The sequence below is a fragment of the Cebus imitator genome, unplaced genomic scaffold (assembly GCF_001604975.1).
Source record: "Cebus imitator isolate Cc_AM_T3 unplaced genomic scaffold, Cebus_imitator-1.0 Scaffold17, whole genome shotgun sequence".
Lineage (NCBI taxonomy): Eukaryota > Metazoa > Chordata > Mammalia > Primates > Cebidae > Cebus > Cebus imitator.
The window spans coordinates 11,225,546-11,245,112 of record NW_016107332.1 but is presented as its reverse complement, the minus strand read 5'-3'; the positions used below and the strand labels follow the sequence as shown (position 1 = coordinate 11,245,112).

The following is a 19,567-nucleotide window of genomic DNA, read 5'->3' as shown; positions in this document are numbered from 1 at the left end:
TTTTTTTTTTTTTGCCTAGAAAAGACTTTACTTATCTTTCACTTATGAAAGATAACTTTGTTGGATGTAGTATTGATCAGAAGTATTTTTATTTTTTCTTTCAGCATGGTTAATATGTCATCCCATTTTCTTCTGCCCTGTAAGTTTTCTGCTGAGAAATCTGTTGTTTGATAGAGTTTCCTTTAAAGATCATTAGACACTTTTCTATTTCTGTTTTTAGAATTCTTTCTTTTTTATTATCTTTAAATGTTTTGACTGTAATGTGAAGTGGAGGCCTTTTTCATTGTATATGTTTAGGAAGTGCTGGGCCTTCTGTATCTGGATATCTTAATCTTTTGTTGGACTTGAGAAGTTCATCTATTATTATATTAAACAAGTTTTCTAATTCTTTTTTTCTCTCTTTTTCTTCTGGGATACCAATAATTCAGACATTTGGTCACTTCCTGATATCCCATATATCACGAAAGTTTTATTCATTCTTTTTTTCTTATTTATTTATATATTATTATTTTTTTTTTTCTGATGCAGAATCTCACTCTGTTACCCAGGCTAAATTGTAGTGACATGATTATCGCTCACTGTAGTCTTGACCTAATGGGCCCAAGTGAGCCTCCTGCCTCAACCTCCTGAGTATGTGGGACTATAGGCATGTGCCAACACGCCTAGCTTATCTATCTATCTATCTATCTATCTATCTATCTATCTATCTATCTATCATCTATCTATCTATCTATCTATCTATCTATCTAGTAGAGACAGAGTCTTACTATTTTTCGCAGGCTATCCTCCAACTCCTGAGCTCAAGCAATCCTTTCTCTTCAGCCTCCCACAGTGCTAGGATTACAAGAATGAGCCATCATGCTCATCCTCCTTACTGTTGCCTGGCTGGATTATTTCAAAAGATTTGTGTTTAAGTTTTGAGATTCTTTCTCTGCTTGATGCAGTCTATTGTTGAAACTTTTAAATGCATTTTACATTTCCTTCAGTGAACTCTTCAGTTCCAGAATTTATGTTTGTTTTTATTTTATATCTCTTTGTTAAGTTTCTTATAATATCCTGAGTCATTTTTCTGATTTCTATTGCACCTGGTTTTATCAGTCACTTCTTTCAACATTTTGAGTTTGCTTTCATAGGAGAAGACTTTTTCCTGAATATCTATGTATGATGTTGATTGGGTAGATCACTTTGTCTTTGATTTTTGTTATGTGCAGTAGTGTAGTCTCTGTATGATTTCTTTGGCTGTAAAAGTGTCAGTGGTATCTGAGATTCTTAGTGGCTTAGAGTGCAGTCATTAGTGGTGGCCGTGGTGAAGTTTTGGTAGGATGCCAGATAGGCAAGTCTTCAGGTTTCAGTAGTTGCAGCAGTGAGCTGTCTTTTGGCCTCAGGATGGCTTACACTGACACTAGTGTTATTGTGTTCTAGTCAGTTGACTCTTGAGTCTCCAGGTGTCTTACTCTGATGCTTGGTAGTGAAAGCCATAACCTTTGCAGGTTGGTGGGTTATTGGGCCCCTGTTGAGATGGTATGGTGTGGCTTATGACAGTCCAGTGGCAGGATGACCCTATTGGTTCTGAGCAGTACTGCAGATGGCAGTGGCAACAGTGGATTTTGGGTGGCCGGTCTCCAGGCCTGCAGGTAGCATGTGCAGAGAGTTGACTGTTGTGGTGGTAGTGGCTGGATGGGAAGGCCCAACCTCAGTTTCTCAGGAGGAGTATTCAGGTGCCAACAGTGATTAACTTGGCTGGGCAATCACCTGGCTTCTGGACTGTGAACACTGGCACATGTGGGGAGAGGGGTGAAGCTGGGATTTGTTGGTTTGTCTTCAGGCATATGATGGTGTATCTAGGTGCTAGCTGTGGTAGGCAGAAGTGGGGCACTTCTTGGGCCACCAGTGAAATTCTCAGGTTGATGGAACTAGCAGCTGTGCAGTACCCTGCCCTGGGGAAGGGTAGTGCCCACTTCAGTGACAGCGGTGTAGGCTGCAGGTGAGAAGTATGCATACCACTTATACCTCATCTGAGGGTGTGGTAGTTAGTCTCTCATGCCTAAGCCCTGGAGTTAATAGCCAGCTCTTCTCTTGCACCTCAGTTGCAGCATTGCTGAAATTCAAGACAGTGCATAGTCTGTTGAGGGATGGGATTTAGAACAGTGTCTCACTGATGCCTCAATTCTATAAACAGTAGCAGATGTTTCTGTTGTATCTCTGTCCTGGGTAGGATAACCTGGAGTCACTTCTGCCTAAGCCCTAAGAGCGGCAGCCTGTGCTTCTCTTGCATCTCAGCCACAGCATTGTGGGGCTCCAGGACAGTGCAGAATCTGTTGGAAGCGGAGTTATAAAATGCCACTTTGCTGTAGAAGCTTAGCTCTCAAGAAATATGAGAGACCCCGTGTGTGCTTCCTTCCTAGGGCAATATCATAATAAAATCTCCCAGCCATACCCTCTATTATTTTCAGAATCTGTGAGGGTAGAGGGCTCTCTTGTAGCTAGAATTGCAGGAATCCATGGTAAAAATGTGGACCACTGAGGGTCTTTCATTTACCCTTTCCTTGTGTTGGGGAGTCTCTCTTGGCTCCCAACTGAACCAGGTTGAAAAGACTGTCTTGATTCTTTTTCTTTCCTTGCTTAGGTATTGCTTATTCATTTTCTGTTGAACTCCAGTGTTTTCTCTTGGATTATATCTCCAAAGTGTGATTATCTACTTGCTATTTTAGTTCTTTTTAGTGGAGGGAGCTAGAATAAAATGTCTTTAGTCAACGATGTTGAAGAAACGGATAAATTCCTAGACACATACCACCTACAAAGATTGATACGTGAATAAATCCAAAACCTAAACAGGCCAATAAGAAGGTCAATAAGAAATAACAAGATTGAAGCCATAATGAAAATTCTCCCAGAAAATAAAACCCTGGAAAACAATGGCTTCACTGCTTAAAACTACGAAATATTTAACGAACTACAGCAGGTGGTGTTTGGATGAGTTCTTTAGCGGCGATTTCTGATATTTTAGTACACCCATCACCCAGGTAGCGTACGCTGAATTCAATGTATATTTTTTTAGGCCTCTTCCCCTCCCACCCATCCTCTAGAGTCCTCAGAGTCCATTATATCATTTATTCTTATGCCTTTGCTTCATTACATCTTAGCTCCTACTTATAAGTGAAAACATACAATATTTGGTTTTAAAATACACTCCTGTGTTAGTTCTCCATCAGTACATAACACGTTACCAAAAATTTAGCAGCAGCTGAGCACAGTATATCTTTATTATCTCATGGTTTCTGTACATCAGGAGTCAGTCCAGGCATGGCTTCACTGGGTTGTCTGTTTTGATCTGCAATCAACATTTCACCTGGGCTGTGTACTTATTTACAGGCTTGATCAGGGAGAATCTGCTTTCAAGCACATTCAGGTTGTGAGCAGAATTTATTATCCTGTACTGTATGACTGAGGGCAATGGTCTTTTGCTGTATGTTGGCTGGAGCTGTCCTCAAGGCCTAGAGGCAAATCAGTTACTTGCCTTATCCACATGGTTTCTCATTTGGCAGTTCACACATGGGTGTTTGCTTTCTCATGTCAAGCAGAAGAGCCTCTCTCTTCAGTCGGCTAAGATGAAGTCTCACACAATACAACATAATCATGGGAATGACATCTTATCAGCTCTGCCATATTCGATGACTAGAAGTGAATCACAAGTCCCGCCTAGACTCAGATTATACAGTGCTTAATACTAGGGAGTGGGGATCATGGGACAATCCTAGAATTTTACTGATCATAGCTTCCTAAAGCATAAGTACTATATTACCCTTAGTGGAGATTACAATTAAATTACACTTCTGTGTATAAGAACTTCGAGTGGTATGCATACATCTAGTTTTAGTACAAGTATACCTCAGAGATATTGCAGGTTCAGTTTCAGACCATAGCAATACAGCAAATATTTCAATAAAGCAAGTCAGACAAAATTCCCATCATATAAAAGTTATATTTATACAATGCCATATTCTATTAGGTGTGCCATGGTATTATGACTAAAAAGTGTATATACCTTAATTTGAAAAATACTTTATTCCTAAAAATTGCTAATACTTGTCTGAGTCTTCAGAAATCTGTAATCTTTTCATTGGGAGAAAGTCTTGCCTACATGTTCATGGCGGCTCTCAGGGTGGCGGTTGCTGAAGTTCAAGGTGGCTGTGGCAATTTTCTAAAATAAGACAACAGTGAAGTTTGCTGCATCGACTGATTCTTCCTTTAATGAAAGTTTTTTCTGTAGCATGCAATGCTGTTTGAAATCATTTTATCTTCAATAGAACTTCTTTAATATTTGGAGTTAATCCTCTCAAACCCAGATGCTGCCTTGTCAATCAAGTTTATGGAATATCCTAAATCCTTTGTTATCATTTCAACAATGTTCACAGTATCTTCAATAGGAGTAGTTTCTACCTGGAGAAACCACTTTTTTTTTTTCCCTTATCCATAAAAAGCAAATCCTCATCTGTTCAACTTTTATTATGAGATTGTAGCAATTCAGTCATATCTTCAGGATTCATTTCTTACTCTATTTCTCTTGCTATTTCTACCACATCTGCAGTGACTTTCTCCACTGAAGTCTTGAACCTCTCAAAGTCATCCATAAGGGTTGGCATTAACTTCGTCCAAATTTCTGTTAATATTGATACTTTGACTTCTTCCCATGAATTATGGATGCATGTTCTTAAATGCCTAGATGGTGAATCCTTTCTAGCTGGGTTTTTTAAAGTTCCTTTGCCAATATCCAGCAGAGGATGGTTATTGCCTTATGAAATATGTTTGTTAAAAAATAAGACTCAAAAATTGAAATTGAAATTACTTCTAAATCCATGGCTGCAGAATGGATATTGTGTTAGCAGGCATGAAAACAACATTCAACTCTTGTACATCTCCATCAGAGCTCCTGGTTGACAAGGTGCATTGTCAGTGAACAGTAATATTTTGAAATAATCTTTTTCTAGAGCAGTAGTTCTCAACAGTAGGCTTAACATACTCAGTAAACCATGTTTTACAGAGCACTGGCAAAGATAGATTTAATATCATTCATAAGAGCCCCTAGGTTTTCTAAGTAGTAGATGAGGATTGGCTTCAATTAAAATCACCAGCTACATTAACCTATAACAAGAGAGTTAGTCTGTTCTTTGATGTTTTGAAGCCAGGCATTGAGACCTCTTCTGTAGTTATAACAGTCTTAGATGGGATATTCTTCCTTACAAGGCTGTTTTATCTATACTGAAAATCCAATCTGTTTAGTGCAGCCACCTTCTTCAATAATCTTAGCTAGATTTTCTGGATAACTTGCTGCAGCGTCTCCATTGGCACTTACTTCACCTTGCACTTTCATGTTATGGAGATGACTTCTTTCCTTAAATCTCATTAACTAACATCCACTGGCTTCCAACTTTTCTTCTGAAGCTTTCTCGCCTCTCCTAGGCTTCATAGAATTGAAGTTGGGTCCTTGGTTTCAATTAAGCTTTGGCTTAAGGGAATGTTGTGGCTGGTTTAGTCTTCTGTCCAGGCCACTCGCATTTTCTCCATATTAACAATAAGGTTGTTTTGCTTTCTTATCATTCTTGTGTTCACTAGAGTAGCACTTCTAATTTTCTTGAAGAAATTTTCCTTTGCATTCACAGCTTGGCTAACTATTTGGCAAAACAGGCCTATCTTTTGGCCTATCTCAGCTTTCAATATGCCTTTCTCACTAAATTTAATCATTTCCAGCTATTAATTTAAAGTGAGAGACGTGCAATTCTTCTTTTCACCTAAGCATTTAGAGGCCATTGTGGGATTATTAATTGACCTAATTTCAACGATGTTTTGTCTTAGGGAATAGGGAGTCTTTGGGAGAGGGAGTGAGATAAGGGAACAGCCGGCTGGCAAAGCAGTTGGAACACACACAACATTTAATGATTAATTTCACTGTCTTGTAGCAGTGCAGTTTATGGTGCCCCAAAACAACTATGATAGTAACAGCAAAGATGACTGATCACAGAAAACCCTAACATATATAATAACAATGAAAAGGTTAAATAGTATAAGAATTACCAAAATGTAACACAGAGACATGAAGCTAGCTCGTGCTGTTGGAAAAATGGGCCAATAGATTTGCTACCTACAGGAGGCCACAAACCTTCAATTTGTAAAAAACGCAGTATTGGTGAAGCATAATAAAACAATGGGCAATAAAAGGAGAAGGTATGCCTCTATTTAATTTCTCTTCTCTGCACTTTATTGCTGTCATCAGTGTGTTTATTGACTGCTTACTTGGACCTTGTACAAAATATTTCTTTCTCCAAAATATTTAAAAAATATATCTCTGCAGTAGATATTTTTGTCTCATCCAGTTTGCTTTCACTAGGCCAAGGTACTCCTCCCTTTGGACAAGTGAAAGCTAGTGTGCCTGGATGTAACACCCACCTATACCACCAGTCACTTTAATGGGCACTAGCAGTGAGTGGATAATATGAGAGTGCAAAGAACTGAGTCCCTGTGTCAAAGTACAACCAACCAGGTTTAATATATAGTCCTGAGTTCCTACTGGGGTCAAGCTAAAGTGAGGTTCCAGCCAAGACCACGTCCTTGTTCATCCTTTCCTGCCCTATCCTACTTCACATACTCTGCCTCCTCAATACTATAAATCACTTTCATGAGAATCCTTGTTTCAGGGTTTGCTTTAAGGCAATCCTTCTTGACACACACTCTCTTAGATTTTTATCTTTAAATATGAAAGTCCGTAGGTGTTTACATGTCAAAATTTTTTGAGTAGTGCTATTCCTTTAAGAATTCTCAGCAAACTGACAGAAGAGCAGAAGATCAAACACCACATGTTCTCACTCATAGGTGGGTGTTGAACAATGAGAACACATGGACACAGGGAGGGGAGCACTACACACTGGGGTCAGTTGGGGGGAAATAGGGGAGGGCCGGCAGGGGGTGGGGAGCTGGGGAGAGATAGCAAGGGGAGAGATGCCAGATGTAGGTGATGGGGAGGAAGGCAGCAAATCACACTGCCACGTGTGTACCTATGCAACAATCTTGCATGTTCTTCACATGTACGCCAAAACCTAAAATGCAATAAAATAAATAAATGGGGGGGGAAAAAAAAGAATTCTTTTTTGACTTTATAGGAATTTAAAATGCTTGTTACATGAAATGGTGATGATGTAAATAGTTAAGAAGGAAAATTCCAGGAATTATATTTGTGATGCAGCTAGAAGTCTTGTTGAGTTTTTACCAGTGCTACATAGGCAGACATGAAAGTCTGGCTTTTGGATACTTAGAAAGAGACTCTCTACAGAAACTTCCTAACTTTTCCTTAGCTTGTTGTTTCAGTTTGAATTAATACAGGTTATGTAATTATTATGAGGACTAAATAAAATTATCAAAGGGCACTAAATACGGACAAATCCTTAAAAGACAGTGCAATTCTATTTACTGATATTTTAATAAATGAATGCATGAATAATTCTTCAACAACTCAATTAAAAAAATTTTTAATAGAAAACATTTAGAAAAAGAGAAAAACAAGAAAAAAGAAAAAGAAAAAAGAAAACATTTAGACACATTTATGTACTTTTCTTATTTATTAACTCATTTTCAGAGTGCTATTTGATCCTCTTGAGGTGTATGTTGAACTCAGGTTTCACATTAATTATCCTCAGTGCTTTCCTAGTTTGTGCAATAGGTAGTGGTGACATTCATGGTATCCACAACCATGCAGTGTGACCGCTGACCCATCACAACAGCCTTGAGTACTCCTGTTCTGCTGAAAATCAGCTGAATATCTGTCCTATCCATTAACACATATATATTAATCTATTTTTTTCACTCACTTGTAATCTTATTTTAAAATAATTAGAGAACACGCTAAGATAACACAAAAAAATTTCTTGTTGAGGCAAATATGTCATTTTTTAAAAGACAAAATAGTAACAACGATCCTTTACATAAATCCCAATTTTATTGTTCGAGTTTGTTAAAGGAAAGAAATCTTTCATTAATTCATACAAGTATGTAATATAAGTAATGAACGAGGGAATACAATTTAAATCATATCTATGATCTTAAGTCTGCCTTAATTTTCCTTTACTTGCCAATATGTAAATCTTCAGGTCAAGACTGCATGTATGACTTAGACTTGGAAACAATATTCAAGTACAAATTAGATATTTTATGGATCTCACCATGATATATTCTCTGTCTCTATAAATGGGCACACCAACCACTTGGTCACCCAAGCATGACACTTGGAAATGAATTTTCACTTTATCTTCTCTTTCTCTGTTGTCTTTTACCTTATACCATATTATCTGTCACTAGGTTCAGCTGATTCTGATATCTAAACATTTCCCTGACCTTTATTTGTCTAAAATATAGGTCAATGTGAATATGCTACTGATTTTCTTAAGACACATGAAGGGCTCCATTCTTTTCAGGATTTATTAAAAATCAGACTTCTTGAGTGGCTATAAGACCCTTCACAGTTCAGTCTTTGCCATTTGCCTATGTTTGTGCTCTGTTCCAGGTTAACAGCCTTTTTGTTCATGAGGAATGTCATGCTTTCTCAGTCCTCTATACTTTAGCCATTCACTTGCGTCTGGCTGCAATTTCTTTCTTTTATTTCACCACCAAGAGAGGTGCTGCTTTTCAATCATGACACCATTTAAAGGTTAACTCCTGAGTGAGTCTTCTGTCATCTCTGGGCAGAATTAGGGCTTTCTTTTATTTTTTTATTTTTTTTATTTTATTGCATTTTAGCTTTTGGGGTACATGTGAAGAACATGCAAGATTGTTGCAGAGGTACACATGTGGCAGTGTGATTTGCTGCCTTCCTCCCTATCACCTACAACTGGCATCTCTCCGCTTGCTATCTCTCCCCAACTCCCCACCCCCCACCGTCCCTCCAGTTAGGGGTTTCTTGATGTTTTCTTTGAACATTGTGAATACATCTCTTGTAGCATAGGATTATGAGTTCCTTTAGGATCTACTCTGTATTTTCTTTATCTTTGTATTACCAGCATCTAGCCTAGGAAATTGCTTATCGCACAACGCTCAATAAATTGTGACTTTTGAGTGAGTGAATAATTCCATGTTTATAGTCTGCTTTAAATTATCAAAGAGTTTCACTGACTAATTTTTTTAATGCTTTAAAAAATAGACCATTCTCAGTCAGCTATAATTTACTGCAGGTTCTTACAATGTAAGACATGGTAAGTATTAAATAATCAACAAATATTTTTGGAATAAATGAATGATTTAATTAATGCAGTTCTGCAACACTATAAGCAAAGAAATTCTGTTAGAATTCTTTTTTGTGACACAATTTTTGCAAAAATAATGTTTTACTGATAGATATGGACCTCAACTATATTATTATAATGGCAAAATCTGAACCTATTCCCTGCTCTTTTTTAGTTTGTACTTCTTTAAAAGTAATAGCTTTAAAGTCAGAATATAGTATTTTCTAGATGTCATTTTTTTTCATGCAGTGTTAGGTTTACAGTAAAACTGTGTGAGGTACAAAATTTCCCATATATGCCTTGCTCCCACACATGCATAACTTCTTCCATTATCAACATCCCTCACTAAAGAGGTATATTTGAGGATACAACATTCTTTATCTTGACTTGCAGTAATCATAAGTGTTGCCACAATAAATATTGCAATATGTATTTTTTTGATAAATGTCCTTTAAGTAGGCAAACTATGCCCAATATTACCAAATACTACTAATAATAGCATTGAGTAATAGCCCTTCCAAAAGCAAAAGACAAAGAAGAAAATATAACAGTTTATGTTCAAGAGGCTCTTTGCTGAAGACAATGTCATGACAACATTTGGTGTTTCTTACGTATGTTAACATTTACCTGTTGTTTGCAAATGACAGATACTATGGTGGTTTTAAAGATAAGGGTTTAATCCCTGAGTTCCAAGAGTTACCAATGTTTTAAGAAAATTGGGATAGGATGGTAACTATAATGAAAGGCTGTGTGTCATAAATGTATTAGCGGTCAAAGACAATGGGTATTGGGAGGAAATAATTCTGGTTATAGAAAATCATAGAGCCAATGAAATATGATCGTATCTTAAAAACAAATAGGATTTCAACATTATGAAGTTAACAAGTTTTCATAACTGAAAGTGTATCAGGAGGGAGAGTAAAGGAGAGAAATAACTGTATAAGGGTTCTTGTCTCGTTATCCCCAAACCGTCACCCAGACTAGGCACATCTTCCTCCATTTCTGACCCTCATCCTCTAAGAGAAGTTCTATTTTTTTTCCAGGCTAAGTACAGAAGGACATCAGACAAGGAAAAGTTCTTACCATTATGTAGTTTTGTTTACATAAAGAAGCAACACAGTAAGAAGCTTAGAAACAATGAGCAGTGGGAGAGAGAAAGGCGTGCTTCATGAGCTAAAGCAGGGAGGGTTGTTGGGGATTTGGTATGCAGGGAACTCCAGAGCAGTGGTGAGCACAAGAGGACTGGGCATTAGTGGAAGAAGTTAAGAGGAGTTTCTATGGGTTAAAAATGGAATTTCCTTTAATGTTCCTAAAGACAAGAAAGCAGAGTGGATTTCTCTGACCAAATTTTGGCTGCTGGAGCATGTTTCCATAGATACAACTTGAAAGGCTTTTGCATGAGGCCTGGATTTTATTAGGTTTATTATCATAGACTTTATTCTCAAAGACCTACAGAGATCTCAAACAAATACTCTATTACAGTGGCAAAATATTCTATATAGAGGCACTCGGTATGTTTTAGGTGATGATAGATGGCCACATTTCATTGGGATGATGGCTTATGAAAATGACAAGTGAAAAATCATGGGCGGAAAAATAGTATGTGTCATGCATGCATGTTTGGAGGAGGGGGCTGGTTGGCCTGTGATTGCCTTGAGGGTCATGATATTGAGATGGGTTTCACTGTGGAGGCAAGTAAAAGACATTAAAGAGCTTTGTTCAGACAGTGAGGTGACCATTGTTATTCCTCAGAATCTTTTATCTGGCCGTTATGTGTACATGAGGTAGAGGAGAGACACTAAGGATAGGAAAGCTAATTACTTTAGGAGGCTGTTGAAACATTCTTGAAAGAGTGTTCAAAACTTTTTGATTGTGCATCTCTCATGTGAAAAATTCGAAGTACACTGGGCATGGTGGCTCATGCCTGTAATTCCAGCACTTTGGGAGGGCAAGGCAGGAGGATACCTTGAGGCCAGGAGTTTAAGACGAGCCTGAGTAACAGAGCTGGACCCTGTCACTAGAAAAATTTAAATAATTAGGTGGATGTAGTGGCATATGTCTGTAGTCCCATTTAGTTGGGAGGCTGAGGAAGGAGGATCGCTTGAGCCCAGGAGTTTGAGGCTACAGTAAGCTATGATCACCCCACTGCATTCCAGCCTCAGTGAGACAGCAAGACCTTATCTCTAGTAAAAGAAAAAGAAAAAACCCACCAATTTGGAGCATTCACTACCACACTACCATATTGGGTTGTTTGTTTATAATTTCTCTCTCTCTCTCTCATCTATTTATGTTATAAACATTATAAAACATTTATAAACATAGAAATACAAATGTCCTAATTTATTGACATATTATCCTTTTTATTATATGCTGACCATTTTGAAAACTTCTCATCTAGATAGAAGGTGACGAGGATCTTATTACAATTGTGGAGGTAAAAATAGCCAGGTTGAGGACAACTGTAAAGGTTGTCATATTTGTCCAACTGGATTGGGACATAAGGGAGAGAGAAGTGGAATAATGACTCCCACATTTCAGACTTGTTAAAAAGGTAGAATAGTAGTTAAGTAACAGAAATGTGTTGTTGGTATAAGAAGATTGTTTTGAGGGAAATATAATAAAGCTGGTCTTGGCAACATTAATTCAGATTTCTAGTGAATGATAAGGCAGAAAAATCTGGCAGAAAATTGGAATTTCAGCATTGGAACCTAGGAGCGACATTTGTGGTTAGACATTCAAACTGTATGTCCTCCCAGTAGATGTAATATAGAAAGCTGAAGTAAAGAGTTTAAATAAAGAAAAAATATCTGAGGAAAAAGGATGAATCTCTGAAATCTGTTTCCACTCATGAAGCAGGTTTAGATTTAGAGTACTAGGTAAGCAGAAAAGGAATGGTGTAAAGAAACAAGGGAGAAAGACACCAAGAGAAGGCAGGTCTTTAATAAAGGCTAGTGTGTTCAATAATATCTGTGGTTGCAGGGAAACTTATAAACAAAACTAAGAGAAGTCTACTGGACTAGCAATTAAAAGCCAGGCTTTTGAGGTGATTGAAAATCTATCATATTTTGTAAATCTTGGAGAATAGATATGTCAAAAGACTAAAAATGGTACTGACTTAATTTTCTATAAAGAAAAAAATTATATTAAATATAGACTTGAATAAGACACATTTCTAGAAAACAGGTTTATTTTAAGTTAAATTTTAGGAGACAATATTTAAATATTTTTAAAAATTTAATTAAAAACTTAAGCCATAGGCATGTCATTCTAACATAACTTTTTACTTTCATTGTTCTTTTATTTAAATAGACATTTTGTCATAATTTAACAATTTTGTTAAACTAATACAAAATATACTTACTAACTTACATATTTATTAATGTTGTGTTTGATTTTGTATTTTTATTAATAATTTTATGTTTTAATTGTCATTATAATTATTATTTTAATGGATGTATGATACTTCATCTTAAAACATACTACAATTTCTTTTGGTTCTTGAGTTGATTTTCTACATGTAAGAGTGAAGGATCATCAGTCAAGAGGGACTGCAGAAAGGAAATGTTAATTTTCCTTATATTCTTTGAATACATTGAGACTTTGTTTTTATCTCACATTTACAATATTTGTTTTCTCTTTTATGAACTGTTTATGTTCCACTTGCATGGGATGAAATAGCATTTTGCCCTGAAGTCCATGATTTATTCTTATACTTGATTAAACTACTGCCTTTATAACTTTATAATCATATACTGACATTTTGTTTAAAAACAAGATACATCTGCAAAACAAACATTAACACATTTAAAGATTTTTTTTTCATATAACTTATGGTTTTACACATGTAGAAAATGACTTCATGTTAGTGTTTTGAAATGATTTTGAGATGGACATCAAATAATGTGCCTAGAAACAAAAATTTTGTAGATTCTTTTAACTGTGGTAGAACTTTTAAAGCCATTTAGTTTTTCTGACTTAGAAATCAATCATTTGAGAATCTAGTACCAACAGAAATCAACAGAGGAGAGTGTCTCCACTGACGTATTGACAAATCTCCATTCAATATATTGGTAAAAGGATGTAATATTTTTGCATTAAAATATTTAGCTTGTAAAATTTTTATTGGCATATCAAATTGACCAACTCCTCCACCTTTGATGGAGGAGATAATCAAACTACTCAAGTACAGTACAGTCATTTCAAATCACGTAAGAACCCCAGTCATCCCTCTGTATACTTGGGGATTAGCCCAGGACCTCCACATGTACCAAAACCAACACATATTCAAGTCTCAAAGTTGGTCCTGTGGAAGCTATGTATATAAAAAGTCAGCCCTCCCTATAGGTGGGTTTTGCATATCTTGATCCAGTATGTACATTTTTGATCCAGTATGGTTGAAAAGAAAATCCATGTAAAAGTAGACCAGGCAGTTCAAACCCCTGTTGTTCAAGGAGGAACTGCATTTGCACGCTACCCTCAGGAAAGTGACAAAAATCTTCTTTGTTATAGCTTGAACCCACTTCCTCTTTTTTGATCTTCAGGAGGTAACACTCCCAGTTTTTTGATGTGTATTATGTGTAACAGAACTACCACATTTACTCCAGTAAAGCAGAGTTTACATCTATAACTTGTCTTCCGTCCATCACCTCTGTCCTTTAGTTATAGAAACAGAATAATAAGATAGTATGATATTTTTTGAGTAAGCATTGTGTGTGTATGCATATGTGTCTTTATGTGTACATAAACCAGTTAAATACAGATATTATAGAAAGCAATGAACCTATAGTTTCTGTCTTCAAAAGACTTACAAGTTCATTTGGCAATAAGATACTTAGCCATAAAGAACTATGTGGCACAAACTACACAATCAGGTATAAACCATGTAAATGCTTGAGGTATTAAGTAGTGCAAGGTGACTTGGAGATCATGGGAAGGCTTTGCAGAGTTGAGTATGGTACTAGTTCTGGAAAAGATGTTATCTACACATAAACATACAGAAAAGAGGAACAGAACAAGATAAAGAAAAAGGAAGAGAGAGATGTCTCCTGCCTCTCATCTGGGTGCACAGGCTGGCCATAAGCATTATTACATATATACCATGTTCTAGACTCTGTGTCTCACACTTTATAGATTTTTCTCAATTAAGCATGAGGCAAGTAAGAGGTTAATGTGTCTTTTTTTCCATTCCTTTTATTCATTCATTCATTCATTTTTGAGACAGAATCTCCTCTGTTGCCCAGGCTGGAATGCAGTGGGGTGACCATGGCTCACTGCATCCTCAACTTCCTGGGCTCGGGTGATTCTCTCGCTTCCACCTCCTGAGTAGCTGAGAATATCGGCACCTGCCACCACGCCTGGCTGAAATTTGGTATTTTTTTTTTTTAACAGAGATGGGGTTTTACCATGGGTCCCAGACTGGTGTTCCAAAGTGGTGAATGTGATTTTAATAAATCCTGTTTCAATTGGGGGATCATCTGGTATCCTGGAAGGTGAGTGTGAATACAAAACTGTCAGATCTGTCTCTTTTCCAAAACCCTGCCATCTTTCTCTTTTTCCTGCAGGCAAGAGGCTCTATTTACCTTCACGGAGTTTTAAACAGCCCTAACTGAGCTGGTCGAAATCCCCAGACTTTGATTCTTTTCTCTCACTCATGGTTTGAAATGGTTCTTGCCTCTTCCTTCATAAAGTTAACAGTTTTGCTATAGGCTGCAGCAATGTTACTAAGTAAAATGAGTGTTTGGCTCAGCCACTAAAGGTGCAAATCAGACTAATTGTTCCTAGAGGGGTCATCTTCACCTCCGCTCCAACAGCTGCAGACCCATGCACTTTAAGGCAGCTCCCCTTCCCTTTTCCCCTCCCAGCTCAGGTGCCTGAGCATGTCCACAGCCACAAGGGGTGGAAGGGGCAGGAGAAAACCACGGTGGTAGCCAAGACCCCACAGGGCACTTCGTGCCAGCCACGCCAACAGAACATTTCTACTGTGGCTGAGGAATTCAACCTGGTCTGAACTGGGGGAAGGACACAGGGATTAAAGTGGCCCACTTGCACTGAATAAGGGGTTCTTCCTCTAGGACCTTTCTTTTTGCTTCTTTAACTGTTTCTCTTATTTCTTTTTCTAAGTGAGAAGATTCCCCTCTCCCAGCACTGTTTCTGATAGGGAAACTAATGGAGGAACAGCCCCTTTTGGCTGATAACTGCACATTTGGCAGGGCAAATTTTTCATACTCTAACAGATACAGCCTCTGAAATATCTTTTCAGTCCCAAACATGATTCCAAGCTTTAGGCTGAGGCCCTAGAAAGCAAAACCAGGTCTGAGGGATCCAAAGCCAGGCAATAGGCGTAATGTAAATGGGCAGGACAAGTTTCTCCCAACTAAACCCCAAACCCCATGGCATAAACAGCCCCAGGGAACTGAAAGTTTGTCAATAGCAGGAAAAAATGGAAGTATAGGTGACAGTGGTTAATTTCTATAAAAATATCTCTAGATTTTCCCTGTTTCATGGGCACATACCTCATTGGTACCTATGGCTGGCACCTGTCAAGGTCTCCAGGAACTCAGGGATAAGAGGTGGAAGGGAAGGGAGGATGCTTACTTTGCTTTCTGTCTTCATCATACACTGAGTTTTCACTCAAAGGAGGAAAGGAATGAGGGACGCCTCTATTCCCTGTCTTTCAGAATGGGCAACTGGCTCTTGTCACCACCCCCAGCTTAGACTCCTCTGGCGTGTATCCTGAACTATTGGGACTGCTTTGACTCTCAGAATCTGGAGGAAAAATGATTCATAGTCCTCTGCACAAAGGTTTGGCCAAATTATGATTTACAGCAGGGACTAACTTGTCCTCAGGAAGGAACCATTCATTTCAACATCATCTGTCAGTTGGAACTTTTCTGCAGATGTGAGGACAGATGGTCTGAGGCCCCAAATGTGCAGGCTTTCTATACATTGCAAGGCAATCCAGACCTTTGCTAACAGTGTAGAATTGATCCAGCCCTCCTGTTTGCCATCTCAGGGAAGGCTGCAAGGGGTAAGTCCAGGGAATTAAAGAGTTCTGGAGGTACTCCCAGCAGAGGAACCAGCTCTCAGGCCCAGCTCCTCTGGGTCCACCTCAACCTCCCTATTCAGCTCTCACTTACCCCCTCCCAAAAATCCTCACCCTAAGCAAGCCCCAGTCTCACTCTTGCCCCTTCAACAAATGCCCAGCGAATTTGGGCCCAGTAAGGTCCAGGTCCCCTTCTCCCTACAGGAATTAAAGCAAATTAAGGGGGATCTTGGCAAGTTTTCAGGTGACTCTGATAGTTATACATAGGTTTTACAGAATCTCACCCAAATATTTGAACTCTCCTGGAGAGATGTTGTGTTACTTTTGAATTAGACCCTGACAGACACGAGAAGCAGGTAAGCAGCAGAGAGATTTGATGATGTGCTTTGCACCATATATAGCATCAGAGAAGGGAATGAACAGTAACCAACTGGAAGAGAAGCAGCACCAGTGAAGGCCCCTAAATGGGATCTCAGTGATGAGATGGGAGACTGGAAAAGGAGACACTTTCAGGTGTGCATAATGGAGGGCTTAGGTATGACTAAGACCAAGTCTCTCAATTATACTGTTGTCCATGATTGACCAGGGATTTGATGGAAATCAGACTGCCTTCCTGGAGAGGCAAAGAGAGGCCTTGGTAAAGCACACCTCTATCTCCTGATTCAGTTCAGGGAAAGCTAATCCCAAAGGATGGATTTATTAGTCAGGCAGCTCCTGATATCAGGAGGAAAGCTACAAAAACAGACCCTGGGACAGACAGTACATTAGAGGACCTCCTGAAGGCGGTGTCTTTTATAATAGAGAAAGAGGCAAAAGCTTTCATGGCCGCCACCCAAGGTCATAAACCCCAGAATTTCCATGGTACACCTGCTAACTGCTACAGATATGCCAAGAACATATCTGCAGCTCTTCTAAAGTTTAACCGCTCCCATACAAAGTTTAATTTCTTTCACCAGGGTGAAACAGCTCTGGGTACAATGTTGTTAGTATATTTCACTTCTTATCTCTGTAATCTTTGGCACTAAATTCTTTCCTTGTACAATACACATATTTAAACCCTGCATACTTAACCTTATAAAACTTGTTCTTTTTCTCTCATGCCTAGAAGCCACCAAACTCCAAACGGTCAGGCAACTGGAGCCTCAGATGATGGCTCTCATTTATCAGGAAGCCCTAGATAGACCTCTGGGAGGAATCTGACTGCCATTTTCCCCAAAACAGTGCCCCTGTTAGCCGGAAGCAGCTAAAATAGGTCATCATCCATATTTTAATGGACGTTAGATGTACCTCTTCAGAGGAGGGAAATGACATGGGAGAGGAGCAGGGAAGTGCTGGGAGGAGAAGGGTAGGGACCCTGGTGAGGGCCTGTGCCCACAGTGCTAGGTGAGGACAGGCACTTCTGTTTTCATGCCCAAATGTTGCATTTTCCAAGACAACCCTGGCCTGCCATGCCTCCATCCTGTGCCTGTAAAAACCTCGAAATCTTAGTGGGCACAGACACAAAGGGCTGGATGTCGAGAGGAACACACTGGCAGAAGAACACACTGACAGACACCAGCAGACACTGGCAGGCCATCTTCAGTGACACGAGGTGGAGTTTGACCAAGGGTGGTCAGAGAAGAGCCCGGCCACTGGGTGGCCCGACTGTAGGGGAAGACCACCTTCCCACTCCATTTCCCTTCTGGCTTGCCATCCATCTGCTGAGAGCTACTTCCACCATTCAGTAAAACTGTACACTCATTCTCGAGGTCCATGTGTGATCCTATTTTTCCAGTAAACTAAGGCAAGGACCCAGGATACAGAAAGCCCTCTGTCCTTGCAATAAGGCAGAGGATCTAACTGAACTGATTAACACATGCCACTTGCAGACGACAAAGCTGAAAGAGTGCACAGTAGCACACGCAGGCTAGGGCTTTGGGAGCTGTGAACACTCAGCCCTAGACATTGCTCTGTGGTAGGCACTCCCCGTGAGCTGCCTGTTTGGATGCTCCTGCTATGGGTATTAGCAGTGGAGCACCAAAAAAGTGAGCCACACCCCATCACAGGCCCTGTGAGGGGAATAAGGGAACTTTCCTGTTTCAGTTCCTGTATCATATTGTGTATTTTCAGGGTCACAGGACTCCTGACTGTTAATTAGTACTGTGTTTCGTGAGCTTTCTGAAGTATGTTGAATGCAAGGCTAAGCATATGACTTTCTAACTTGCCCAAAGTGTCCCTGATTGTTGAAGCACAGATAGTGAAATAGGAACAGACTGCAGTGGTCATTGATTTGCTGAAACTAGTTAACCCACATTTAATGAAGAATAGAGTTGTAAAAAAACATGTTTTTAAGTTGTTTGTTTCTAGCAGTAGATGATACTAAAGAGAGGTATAGAGAACAAAAGGGATCATAGGAGAAGTATAAGGGATGAGGTAATTTGGCAAAATTTCAAGACATTTCCTGAAAATGTAGACATTGTTAATTTTGCAGGCTGAAGGAAAAATGAAGTAAAGGTGGAGATTGTCTTTAAATATTCTTGCATTAATTTCATTGAACATGGTGACTGATCTCTGCTAGAATTTCTTTTTGCTGTCTTATAGCTAAGGGAAAATACACGTTTCTTTCTTTTTTTTTTTTTTTTTAATCACAATGTAATGTCTCTGCCTTTCGGTTGAAATAATCTATAATCTACACCTATAGTCTATAAGATTCTCTGCAGAGTAGTTGACAGTCAAGTGTTCAATAAAGAGTGATCTATCCTGGAACCTGTATAATTAGATTTCATTTTGCTTAGTTTATATTAGGTTGGTACAAAAGTAATTGCACTTTTTGCTATTACTTTTAATGTGAAAAAATGCAATTACTCTTGCAACAACCTGATACATAGTTTTCACTTGGTCATTTAGAAAAGATACATTAAATATTGTTTTTTGTTTTAGAAGTCTTTGCTCTTCAGTCTAGCAGTAAGTTTCTTTCACATTAGCTTTCAAAAAGTGAACCTTCAATTCTAAACTTTTGAGTTGTAATTTCAATGACTTTTCTATCTGTAATGTTCTCTGTCATTATTCCTAAGTGGCGATTCCTCAAGGATCTAGAAATAGAAATTCCATTTGACCCAGCAATCCCATTACTGGGTATATATCCAAAAGATTACAAATCGTTCTACTATAAGGACACGTGCACACGAATGTTCATTGCAGCACTGTTTACAATAGCAAAGACCTGGAACCAACCCAAATGCCCATCAACGATAGACTGGATAGGGAAAATGTGGCACAT

The 19,567-nt window shown here is 38.6% G+C and overlaps 1 long non-coding RNA gene across 1 annotated transcript in view; it reads left to right on the top strand.

Annotated features, from left to right (window-relative positions):
• LOC108290744 overlaps window positions 1–19,285 on the top strand; it is a 319,814-nt gene extending 300,529 nt beyond the window's left edge. Inside the window, exons 2-3 of the long non-coding RNA XR_001819696.2 lie at window positions 14,655–14,755; window positions 15,944–19,285. This is a non-coding gene — a long non-coding RNA (uncharacterized LOC108290744). The remainder of the gene's footprint in view (window positions 1–14,654; window positions 14,756–15,943) is intronic.
• Window positions 19,286–19,567: the final 282 nt, after the last annotated feature.